Source organism: Xyrauchen texanus, chromosome 45 (genome assembly GCF_025860055.1).
Source record: "Xyrauchen texanus isolate HMW12.3.18 chromosome 45, RBS_HiC_50CHRs, whole genome shotgun sequence".
NCBI lineage: Eukaryota > Metazoa > Chordata > Actinopteri > Cypriniformes > Catostomidae > Xyrauchen > Xyrauchen texanus.
The window spans coordinates 18,696,222-18,709,302 of record NC_068320.1 but is presented as its reverse complement, the minus strand read 5'-3'; the positions used below and the strand labels follow the sequence as shown (position 1 = coordinate 18,709,302).

At 38.4% G+C, this 13,081-nt stretch overlaps 1 protein-coding gene and 1 long non-coding RNA gene across 2 annotated transcripts in view; both read left to right on the top strand.

The window, feature by feature from the left end:
- The window catches only part of LOC127637388 (scavenger receptor cysteine-rich type 1 protein M130-like), a 107,766-nt gene that overhangs the window by 30,405 nt on the left and 64,280 nt on the right, over positions 1 to 13,081 (top strand). The gene's annotated exons all lie outside the window — the stretch shown is intronic.
- LOC127637406 (uncharacterized) lies at positions 11,079 to 11,813 on the top strand. The gene is made up of 3 exons (XR_007969730.1): positions 11,079 to 11,148; positions 11,528 to 11,593; positions 11,800 to 11,813. It is a non-coding gene; the product is annotated as an uncharacterized LOC127637406 (long non-coding RNA).

The following is a 13,081-nucleotide window of genomic DNA, read 5'->3' as shown; positions in this document are numbered from 1 at the left end:
AAGTACATAAGAATTTAAATAAAATGTATCAAGAAATAATGGTTTTGCACTTTCCCGACTTCACTTAAAAATCATCTTTATTCATCTTATGTTGCAGAGATATTTATTAATAAGCACTTTGTGTGAAATGTGAACACATGACAATAACGTGTGAACAAATGAGAGTGTGATAAGTTTTAATGATTTAATTTAATTACACGTGATCACTGAATAATAATAATAATAATAATAACCATTGTAAATAAATGTAAAAATTCTACAACTACACAACAATCAAATGTGAATTAAGAAAAGACATTGAACAGTCATAAACTATATATCTGCTAATAAATGTGAAAATCTGTCTATACCTTTATTCCTCTCTCTCATTGTTTTGCTCAATATTTAGAAAGTATAAATGTGAGACTGGTTAATGGTAACAGTTCCTGTGCTGGTAGAGTGGAGGTTCTTCAAAGAGGTCAGTGGGGAACAGTGTGTGATGAATTTTGGGATATGGCTGATGCTGCAGTGGTGTGTAGAGAACTGGACTGTGGAAAACCTGTCGATGCTCTGCGTGATGCTCAATTTGGACCAGGATCAGGACCAATCTGGATGAGTCGAGTCATGTGTACTGGATCAGAGTCGACACTGAAGAACTGTGGATCAGCAGGATGGGGTAAACACAATTGTGATCATAGTAGAGATGCTGGAATCATCTGCTCAGGTAAACTTCTACAAACCTTCTCTATCTTCTTGACTGAAAATGTATTTCTCCTCAAGTATTACAACATGTTGTATATTTTTTATTCTTATATTTAAATTATTTATTTAATTTATTTTTATTTAAAATGTTGACTTAATAATCATGATCTTGAGAATCCTTGTAATATGAAGTTTATAATAATTTTGTTATTGTTAAAAATACATTTTGTTTTGTTTTTTCAGGAGTCAGACTTGTTGGAGGTTCTCGCTGCTCTGGTAAATTAGAGATTCTTCATGAGAAGATGTGGGTTTCAGTGTGTGATGCTGCCTTTGACCAGCAGGATGCAGGGGTTGTTTGTAGAGAGCTGGACTGTGGGGCTCCTGTACAGGTGCTGGGAGCAGCTGCTTTTGGCAAAGGAGAGGGTCAGATGTGGACAGAAGAGATTCAGTGTAGAGGAAATGAATCTCAGATTCAACTCTGTCCAAAATCACCATCAATCAAAAGCAACTGTTCTCATGACAACATCATTGGATTGCTGTGTTCCGGTATGAGTTCAATAAAAAAATCAACAGAGCAGATTTGTATTTAATTTTAGTGTAAAATTTCAGTCTTCATTCACTCTGTCCCTCTCTTTTTCTTTCTCTGACATTGACAGACATAATGAATGTGAGATTGGTTGGTGGTAACAGTCCCTGTGCTGGTAGAGTGGAGGTTCTTCATAGAGGTCAGTGGGGAACAATGTGTGATCAAGGTTGGGATATGGCTGATGCTGCAGTGGTGTGTAGAGAGCTGGACTATGGAGAACCTGTAGACGCTTTGGGTGATGCTCATTTTGGGCCAGGATCAGGACCAATCTGGATGAATAATTCAATGTGTACAGGATCAGAGTGGACACTAAAAAACTGTGGGTTAGCAGAATGGCCTTATGACTGTGATCACAGTAAAGATGCTGGAGTCTTTTGTGCAGGTAAGCACAAAATTTCATCTCATCACATAAACTTTATTCAAACTCTGTTTTTAAAATGTTCCATGCTCTCTATTCTTTTTACAGGTGTCAGGCTGGTCGGAGGTTCTCGCTGCTCTGGGAGATTAGAGATACTTGATGAGAACATGTGGGTTTCAGTGTGTGATGCTGCCTTTGACCAGCAGCATGCAGAGGTTGTGTGTAGAGAGCTGGACTGTGGGGCTCCTGTACAGGTGCTGGGAGCAGCTGCTTTTGGCAAAGGAGAGGGACAGATGTGGACAGAAGAGATTGAGTGTAGAGGCAACGAATCTCAGATTCACTTCTGTCCAAGATCAACATCAAATGAAAACAACTGTTCACATGAAAACAACGTTGGACTGGTGTGTGCAGGTAGGAGTTACAACAAAGGAAATATTTATTTTATTAGTCACATTTTATCCCATTAAATTCACTTGTATTAGGACTGATGTGCGCAGGTTCATAAACATTTTCAAATAAATTGAAATTAATAAAAATTTGGCGTGATTCGACCCAGGTTCAAATCTGCTTTTTGTCCCACACTTATGCCTATCCTTTTTCCTCTTTCCACTCATAATATTTCCTTTAATTCTACCTCTAATAAATAAAAATGAAAATGAAGGATGATTTCCTCGCAGTGTCGACCGTTAGCAGGTTCAGAGAAGGGTTTGATCCGTGTAAGGGGCAGATTCTGTCATAAACTTTCCCTTCTTTGTCTGAGGCACGAGGGGTGATGTCTGTCTTCTGCGGCTGGCATTGGTCATCTCTAGATTTGTATTAGTTTTTGACTAGAGGTTTGGTTAAACCCTAAAAGAAATTAATCATGGTTTTACTATCGTAATATTGTAGAAACCATGACTGTAATAACTATGGTTAATTTTATGGTTATTATGGTTTTACTACAAGTTCCATGATTAAACTTTTTCATGAGCATTTATCCATCCACTCATAACAATTTTTATATATTTTTTTCAGATATTCTTGTTGCACTATAATCTGTCTTGGATACTGTTATTCTGATTCAATTGAAACTATTTATTCAGCATTTCTCATACTGCTGTTTCCTTAATATAAATCTCTCATGATGTATTATTCCTCTTTTGTAAATCGATTTGGATAAAATCATCTGTCAAATGAATAAATGTAATATAATGTAAATGTAAACTATGTTTACTCTATTAAAAATCTTGGTTAATTTTCATAGGTTTGATTTAGGGGTGGGGTGCGGTTTCTGTGGGACTCCAAATACAAAAGATTGACACACACACACGCACGCACGCACGCACGCACGCACGCACGCACGCACACACACACACACACACACACACAGGTTGGGTTTCCATGTTTTATGGGGACTTTCCATAGACATAATGGTTTTTATACTGTACAAACTTTATATTCTATCCTCACAGAAAACGTTCTGCATTTTTACATTTTGTGTGTAGACTACAGGTGTTGGGAGCAGCAGAGGGTCAGATGTGGACAGAAGAGATTCAGTGTAGAGGCAATGAATCTCAGATTTCATCCTGTTCAATATCTTCACACAGATATAATTGCACCAGTGTTAGCAACGTGGGACTAATATGTTATGGTTAAGGATCAATGTCCCTATTTATTTAATTTTTGATACATTATAATCTTCCATGACAAATGAGTTATATATTGCATTATGTGTACATACAGTTTTATACTGCTTTATTCTTGTTACTACTGTAATCTCTCTGATCTGTGGTTAGGTTACACAGCGCTCAAACTGGTAAATGGCCCTGACGTCTGTTCTGGAAGAGTAGAGCGTCAGTATTTCAATGAGTGGGGAACAGTATGTGATGGATGTATGGATATGAGAGCTGCCAGTGTCCTCTGTAGACAGCTGAATTGTGGGATTGCTGTGTCTGTTGTGGAAGCAGACTGGTTTGGAGAGGGAAGTGGTGAAATCAGGGCTGATGTGTTTGATTGTCAGGGGAATGAAACACAACTCTCACAATGTCCCATCTATTCATGGAGTCGAGCGGAACGTTCTCATAAACGAGATGTTGGTGTCATCTGTTCTCGTGAGTCCATTGCTCTGCAAGAATTAGTAACAATGCAATGATTGCTGCATTTCTGCTTTAAAAGCAGACTAATTATACATTAATCGCTACAGCGTTTCTGTTATAGAGCCCATAGGCCTGCAGTTGATATTGAACTTTTAATGATTGCTCATCAAGAGGTGGGCATGTGCTAGGTATCTGTAATAATAAAAATAAAATAAACAATCATCTGCAGTCTATCACATAATGAATGTAAATGAATATTACTTAACACATCTAATGTACTTATAAATTGTTAAATTATAATTTTCCTATTTCAAAGGACCCCCTCTAAAAACATGTATCCATGTAGCCTACTCGATAATTAAAATATTCCTGCATGTCCTTGCATGTACAGGTGAAACTCGAAAAATTAGAATATCGTGCAAAAGTTCATTAATTTCAGTAATTCAACTTAAAAGGTGAAACTAATATATTATATAGACTCATTACAAGCAAAGTAAGATATTTCAAGCCTTTATTTGATATAATTTTGATGATTATGGCTTACAGCTTATGAAAACCCCAAATTCAGAATCTCAGAAAATTAGAATATTGTGAAAAGGTTCAGTATTGTAGGCTCAAAGTGTCACACTCTAATCAGCTAAACACCTGCAAAGGGTTCCTGAGCCTTTAAATGGTCTCTCAGTCTGGTTCAGATGAATTCACAATCATGGGGAAGACTGCTGACCTGACAGTTGTGCAGAAAACCATCATTGACACCCTCCACAAGGAGGGAAAGCCTCAAAAGGTAATTGCAAAAGAAGTTGGATGTTCTCAAAGTGCTGTATCAAAGCACATTAATAGAAAGTTAAGTGGAAGGGAAAAGTGTGGAAGAAAAAGGTGCACAAGCCGCAGGGATGACCGTAGCCTGGAGAGGATTGTCAGGAAAAGGCCATACAAATGTGTGGGGGAGCTTCACAAGGAGTGGACTGAGGCTGGAGTTACTGCATCAAGAGCCACCACACACAGACGGGTCCTGGACATGGGCTTCAAATGTCAAACGTCTTACCTGGGCTAAAGAAAAAAAGAACTGGTCTGTTGCTCAGTGGTCCAAAGTCCTCTTTTCTGATGAGAGCAAATTTTGCATCTCATTTGGAAACCAAGGTCCCAGAGTCTGGAGGAAGAATGGAGAGGCACACAATCCAAGATGCTTGAAGTCCAGTGTGAAGTTTCCACAGTCTGTGTTGGTTTGGGGAGCCATGTCATCGGCTGGTGTTGGTCCACTGTGCTTTATTAAGTCCAGAGTCAACGCAGCCGCCTACCGGGACATTTTAGAGCACTTCATGCTTCCTTCAGCAGACAAGCATTATGGAGATGCTGACTTCATTTTCCAGCAGGACTTGGCACCTGCCCACACTGCCAAAAGTACCAAAACCTGGTTCAATGACCATGGTATTACTGTGCTTGATTGGCCAGCAAACTCGCCTGACCTGAACCCCATAGAGAATCTATGGGGCATTGCCAAGAGAAAGATGAGAGACATGAGACCAAACAATGCAGAAGAGCTGAAGGCCGCTATTGAAGCATCTTTGTCTTCCATAACACCTCAGCAGTGCCACAGGCTGATAGCATCCATGCCACGCCGCATTGAGGCAGTAATTAATGCAAAAGGGGCCCAAACCAAGTACTGAGTACATATGCATGATTATACTTTTCAGAGGGCCGACATTTCTGTATTTAAAATCCTTTTTTTATTGAATTCATGTAATATTCTAATTTTCTGAGATTCTGAATTTGGGGTTTTCATAAGCTGTAAGCCATAATCATCAAAATTATATCAAATAAAGGCTTGAAATATCTTACTTTGCTTGTAATGAGTCTATATAATATATTAGTTTCACCTTTTAAGTTGAATTACTGAAATTAATGAACTTTTGCACGATATTCTAATTTTTCGAGTTTCACCTGTATATGTACATGCATTTTTGAATGATTTATTATGAATTCTGCATGTATTTTAGTAACTTTTCAAACCTTCTTTCCAGGTTCGTCTCTGGCTCTTCATGATGGGCGAGTGCGGTTGTCTGGAGACCAAGAGTGTGAGGGGGAGGTGGAAGTTTACATCCATCAGGTCTGGAGAAGAGTTCTGCTGGACTCCTGGAGTCTCAATGAATCCTCTGTGGTCTGCAGACAGCTGGGCTGTGACTCTGTGCTGAACTTCTACAGCTCCTCTTCATCCAGTCCTGAACACAGTCATGAGTGTGTGATGGGCTTCCAGTGCTCTGGGAGTGAAGCTCATCTGGGGAACTGCAGCTCTCCACAAACTCTTAACTGCAGCTCCACACAACAGCTGTCAATCACCTGCCTTAGTGAGAACAACAATATCTGTCCATTTTCATTCTCTGATAATAGATTAATATGAATGAACATGCATCTCTATATATATTTATTTGATCTCAGGTCGTGGGTCCATCAGGCTGGTGGGTTCTGGAGGAGACTGTGCAGGGAGGCTGGAGGTTTTTCACAACGGCTCATGGGGGACAGTGTGTGATGACTCCTGGGATATTAAAGATGCCCATGTGGTGTGCAGACAGCTGCAGTGTGGAGTGGCCCTCAGTAACCAGCGGGTACCAGCCTGGTTTGGTCCTGGTTCTGGACCCATATGGCTGGATGAGGTGAACTGTGAGGGGAATGAGGCGTCCCTGTTGAACTGCTCTTCTCAGGTCTGGGGAAAACATGACTGTCAACACAAGGAGGATGTAGGAGTCGTGTGCTCAGGTAAACTATCGAATTTAATTCAGGTACCCAAGTATTCATAATAGCCATAATGTTTTTCAATTGTTGGAATATTTTTTTTGGATTGATTCTTTTCTATCTAGAGTTCAAAGAAATCAGGTTAACTGATAGTTGTAAAGGGAATGTGGAGGTTTTCTATAATGGATCGTGGGGTAATGTATGCTGGAACCAGATGGACAAAGACACAACAAGTCTGATCTGTCAAGAGCTGAACTGTGGAAGATCTGCTAGTGACCCCAGTAACTCACAAGGACTAAAGTCTAATTGGCTGGATCAATTCAAATGTCGTCCACATGACTCAACTCTGTGGCAGTGTCCATCTTCAACCTGGGGACAGAATAACTGTCATAATGATGAGGTGGCTCATATAACCTGCTCAGGTACATTTTTGTTTTATTTAAATTTTTGTAAATATTTTGAACTTTTTCAGTTGAAAAATAAATGAAAGTTTTTGGGCAAATAGGGGAAATTTTAATTGAACTAAAAGCACTCAACAATTGAAAATTTAACCTCAGTGTTTACAGTTTTTTTTCATTGAATTTCTTAATTTAATCTTATTATAATCACAGAAAAGGAAAATGATGAATCGCCTCGAAGTCATCTTTCATGTTCTGCAGCTCCAAACCAGAGACACTGTACAAGTAGGTTTATTTCAGTTTAATGAGAAATACAACTTTTCATATATATATATGTACGTTGATACAGCAATGCCTGCAACCCTTATAAGGATAGAGAAGAAACATGTAATAGTCTTCTAATGCACACATTGAACATGTGAGGCTTCAGTCTGTAAACATACATGTATAAACACCGGAATACAAGGATAGACATATGCATTGATAATGCCATACAAACTGGTTACAGGAATGTGAAGTATTCGATTATATTCTGACTACAGTTGAGTACATAAATGTGAATACATGGATATGCTTGTTTAATATCAATAAGCAAAAGTGTAAAATATAGAAATTACTCTTGCATTATATAAATAGAACCGGTCAAAAGTTTTGAAACACTCATTCTTTATTATAATTCTTTTTTTTTCACATTTTAGAATAATAGTAAAGTCATCAAAACTATGGAATAACATAAATGGAACTACGGGAATTATTTTGTGATTAAACAAAATCCATAATAAATAAAACTGTGTTATATTTTAGCATTTTTTGCCTAGAATTTGCAGACATGTACTCTTGACATTTTCTCAACGAACTTCTTGAGGAATCAACCCGGGATGCTTTTTAAACAGTATTGGTGTTCCCATCTATGTTGGGCACTTTTGGCTGCTGTTCTTCATTATTTGGTCCAAGTTATCAAATTCAAAAACTTTTTTTTTTATAAAATTTTAGTTTTATAATTAAATAAATGAATATGGTGGCACAATTATATTTTTGTCTACAAAACTCATTTCAATAATTTAAGCATTAAGCATTTAAGATTGTGAGAAACATTTCAGGCAAGTGTTTCAAAACTTTTGAATGGTTATATGGTTATATATATATATATACATGTAGTATATACAGGTGAAACTCGAAAAATTAGAATATCGTGCAAAAGTTCATTAATTTCAGTAATTCAACTTAAAAGGTGAAACTAATATATTATATAGACTCATTACAAGCAAAGTAAGATATTTCAAGCCTTTATTTGATATAATTTTGATGATTATGGCTTACAGCTTATGAAAACCCCAAATTCAGAATCTCAGAAAATTAGAATATTACATGAAATCAATAAAAAAAGGATTTTAAATACAGAAATGTCGGCCCTCTGAAAAGTATAATCATGCATATGTACTCAGTACTTGGTTTGGGCCCCTTTTGCATTAATTACTGCCTCAGTGCGGCGTGGCATGGATGCTATCAGCCTGTGGCACTGCTGAGGTGTTATGGAAGACCAAGATGCTTCAATAGCGGCCTTCAGCTCTTCTGCATTGTTTGGTCTCATGTCTCTCATCTTTCTCTTAGCAATGCCCCATAGATTCTCTATGGGGTTCAGGTCAGGCGAGTTTGCTGGCCAATCAAGCACAGTAATACCATGGTCATTGAACCAGGTTTTGGTACTTTTGGCAGTGTGGGCAGGTGCCAAGTCCTGCTGGAAAATGAAGTCAGCATCTCCATAAAGCTTGTCTGCTGAAGGAAGCATGAAGTGCTCTAAAATGTCCCGGTAGACGGCTGCGTTGACTCTGGACTTAATAAAGCACAGTGGACCAACACCAGCCGATGACATGGCTCCCCAAACCAACACAGACTGTGGAAACTTCACACTGGACTTCAAGCATCTTGGATTGTGTGCCTCTCCATTCTTCCTCCAGACTCTGGGACCTTGGTTTCCAAATGAGATGCAAAATTTGCTCTCATCAGAAAAGAGGACTTTGGACCACTGAGCAACAGACCAGTTCTTTTTTTCTTTAGCCCAGGTAAGACGTTTGACATTTGAAGCCCATGTGCAGGACCCGACTGTGTGTGGTGGCTCTTGATGCAGTAACTCCAGCCTCAGTCCACTCCTTGTGAAGCTCCCCCACACATTTGAATGGCCTTTTCCTGACAATCCTCTCCAGGCTACGGTCATCCCTGCGGCTTGTGCACCTTTTTCTTCCACACTTTTCCCTTCCACTTAACTTTCTATTAATGTGCTTTGATACAGCACTTTGAGAACATCCAACTTCTTTTGCAATTACCTTTTGAGGCTTTCCCTCCTTGTGGAGGGTGTCAATGATGGTTTTCTGCACAACTGTCAGGTCAGCAGTCTTCCCCATTATTGTGATTTCAACTGAACCAGACTGAGAGACCATTTAAAGGCTCAGGAACCCTTTGCAGGTGTTTAGCTGATTAGAGTGTGACACTTTGAGCCTACAATACTGAACCTTTTCACAATATTCTAATTTTCTGAGATTCTGAATTTGGGGTTTTCATAAGCTGTAAGCCATAATCATCAAAATTATATAAAATAAAGGCTTGAAATATCTTACTTTGCTTGTAATGAGTCTATATAATATATTAGTTTCATCTTTTAAGTTGAATTACTGAAATTAATGAACTTTTGCACGATATTCAAATTTTTCAAGTTTCACCTGTATATATATATGTAATGTATTAACTTATGCCACAATATTTTTTAATTGTTGATTCTGATTGGTTGACAAAATGTACGAGGTGTTGATTTATTATGTGTAAATGTACAGCTTTGAGGTAGTTCCGGGTTTGTTGACCGCATTGCAGTTCCATATTACAATGCCACATTCTTTCCAAATTGTCATACAGTTTATATGAACAGAACTTCATTCAGCTTTCAGAAACAAAAGAACCTGGAAGCGACAAACACAATCAAACAAACAAATAAGAGAAAAATTACAAACAGATTTGCATTTTTCCAAAATATTAGAGTATGTTCCTCTGAGACTGAGTGGAGGGAACGGCCGGTGTTCTGGAAGACTGGAGGTGTATCATAACGCTGTGTGGGGTTCAGTCTGTGATGATCAGTGGGACATCAGGGATGCTCAGGTGGTCTGCAGGCAGCTGGGTTGTGGAGCAGCACTGAGTGCTGATGGGAATGCAGCCTTTGGTGCTGGTGAAGGTGTTGTGTGGCTGAACAGAGTCGAGTGCAGAGGGAATGAGATTCACCTGTGGGACTGTCCTCTCTCCCTGAATAACCACACAGACTGCTCACACAAAGAGGACGCTGGAATCACCTGTGCAGGTGAGTGCAAAATATTTAGTGATCTTAATCAGACATGGCTTTCTCAGAACAGTTGATAACAGTTGATATCAGAGATCAATTTTACCCCATAAATCTAATTTCAGTGTTATTTAAATGTATTGTATTTATTCAAGCCCTTAATTAGCATGATTTGATTGTGATTTCAGCAGCTAATTTTGTTTTTTATAATTGACAGATTTGTCTGTGTCCACGACTCCTGCCCCAACAACATCAACTTTTCCTCCAGTTTCACAGACAGACGTGACACAATCTCTGTCCTCACTGATCACTTGTCCACAAACTCCTCCAGCATCTACTTTCTCCATCCCTCCAGTGGTTTTGATTGTATTTACTGCTCTTACTGCCACTCATTATACTGATTCAGCAGAACAGAGTGATGAGGAGAGGTATGACAGATCTCATACTACAGTAGTTCATTTAAAAAACAATGAAAACTAGATTGTATCATTGTGTTTTATTCAGTGTGTCATCAGTCATGTGTTGTGAGCTCACTGCAGGTTTGTCTTCACTCACAGTTCTTTCCAAGAGAAGTCACAAGACTCAGACTGAAGCAGTTTATGAGGAGATTAATCACAGACTCATCACAAATAAAGATAAACGCATCACTCAGAGAGGTCAGTCAATCTGAATGTATAGAGCCTGATTTGTAGAGATGAACAGAACTAATTACTTCATTCAGAGAGGGAAAGAGAGAATCAGAGACAATTTAACTGATTAATAACAGATTTGCAGATCCATGTGTTTGAATAATATAAAAAGGATGAATAATGGTATGAGTTTGTGACTAAACAGTGTTGTGTGCTGATTTGTAATTGTGAATGTTTCTGATGGTTTTGCTTTCCAATAACAGGAAGAGTCCTTTCTGAAGAACTGCATTCTGGGTATGATGATGCTGATGAGATTCTTTCAGGTTAGAAGACTGAAGTGATGTTACATTTTGCTTCATACATTTACTTGTAAGTTAACATGAATGTTTCCTTTATATACTGTATACCATTTAACACATAATAATAATAATAATAAAAAGATCAAGCAATTTCCTAACATACTTTAGATAATCCACATTTGCTTCTGTTTTATCGGACACATTATTCAGTCATTGCAGCAGGATATACTTAATTTAGTGTCACATAATTTTAATGTGAATATTTCCTTTTAAATAGTTATTTATCATTGCTGATATTTTTTCAGTGAAACCATATAATTTGAGCACACTAATTTTGTTCATTGTTACAAATAAAGTATGAAAAATATTTGTATGATATATAATATACAGTATATCAAATATTTAAAATGAAGTTTGACCTGAGAGTTTGTTTGTTTGATTGATTGTAGCTAAATCTGCAGTAGGAGACTCATCTGAACATTATGATGATGTCATCACCACTAAAGTCCCAAAAGGTCAGTGCCTTTGTAAACTGATCACAGGGATTTCACTTATTGTTAATTAAACAACATGAACTTTGAAAAGGTTTAAAAGTGTCTGTATATTTCCTCTTTCCTTTGAACTCATTTAGAAGAGCAACAAGACACACTAGATACCTATAAATATATATATAAATATATATATTGTGCATTAATTAATCTATTTCTGTATTTTTTTGTAGATGACATACCAGAGAACTATGATGATGTTGTGATCATGCGACAGTTCTCCAATAATAAAACGGGCGCGTGTTTAGATTTGTATTCAGACTATATTAAACTTTAAAATGATACCTGTCAAGACTGAAGTCTGGTGCAATGATCTATTGTCAAAATTATAGCAGCTAAATAAAGTATGGTAGTATATAGTACATTATAGAAAATATCTGCATGTAAAGTATTTTATTTGTGATGATGTCCTTATTAGTGTATTACAAAGTGCAATGTGAGATTTTGTTCATTTTCATAATAAAAGACACATTTTGTTTCAGAGGGAGTTCAGGATGAGTATGATGATGTGAGGAATGTCAGTGAAGATGTGAGAAACTTGTTTGGTAGGTGATTGTAAACCGTTTTATGTCACACTGAATAATTTCTGTTTAGATTTTATAATAATTTTATGTAATCAGAAAAGCTCATTTAAATTGAATGCAAATATTAGTCTGTTTATTATGTTGCTTTTATGGATGTATTGACAGGAATTTGTTCTTGTTCTCTAATAATAGACTACGATGATGTGGGGAATGTGCCAGCCAAACTGTCACCCGCACAAGAGGAGACAGTCACAATGTCGATGAGAACTGCTTTTATTAAGAGCAAAAGCAGGCAAAAGTACAAACAAGGCAAATCCAGAAGGAGAATGGTCAGGGTGAGCGTTAAGTCAAAGCCGGGGAATCAAGATAGGGCAAAGGGGCAAATCTACAAAAGAGTGGTCAACGAGAGCGGGAGGTCGAAGCCGGGAAACAGGTAACAACTAGACGGGACTAGCGAGGGCAAAAGACAGGGTAACTAGCTGGGATAACTAGTGCTGGCAAAGCGAAGGGGTAAACTAGAACAGGGGAGTTCGGAACTAGACGGGACTAGCGGGGGCAAAGACACGGGAAACTAAACACAATAACCAACAGGCGTGAGACGAAAGGGTTGTGATATATATAGGGGCGAGTGCAGGTGTAAACAATGATGGGTGATCAGACGAGTACAGGTGAAACTAATGTGGTGACTGAGAGCGGGTTTGCGAGCCCGAGGAGGGAGACCTGCTAACGAGCATGAGAGCTCGAGGGAGCAAAACGAGCGGGACTAGAACGAGCGTGGAAGCTCGAGGTGGCGGAGCAAGGGAGCGGGGTTCGTGACAGTACTCCCCCCTCTATAACGGACGGCTCCTGACGGCCGCGTTCGGTCGCGAGGAGCGCAACCTCTGGGAAGTGGTGCTGGACGATCCCAACAAACAAAAAACCCCTGAACAGA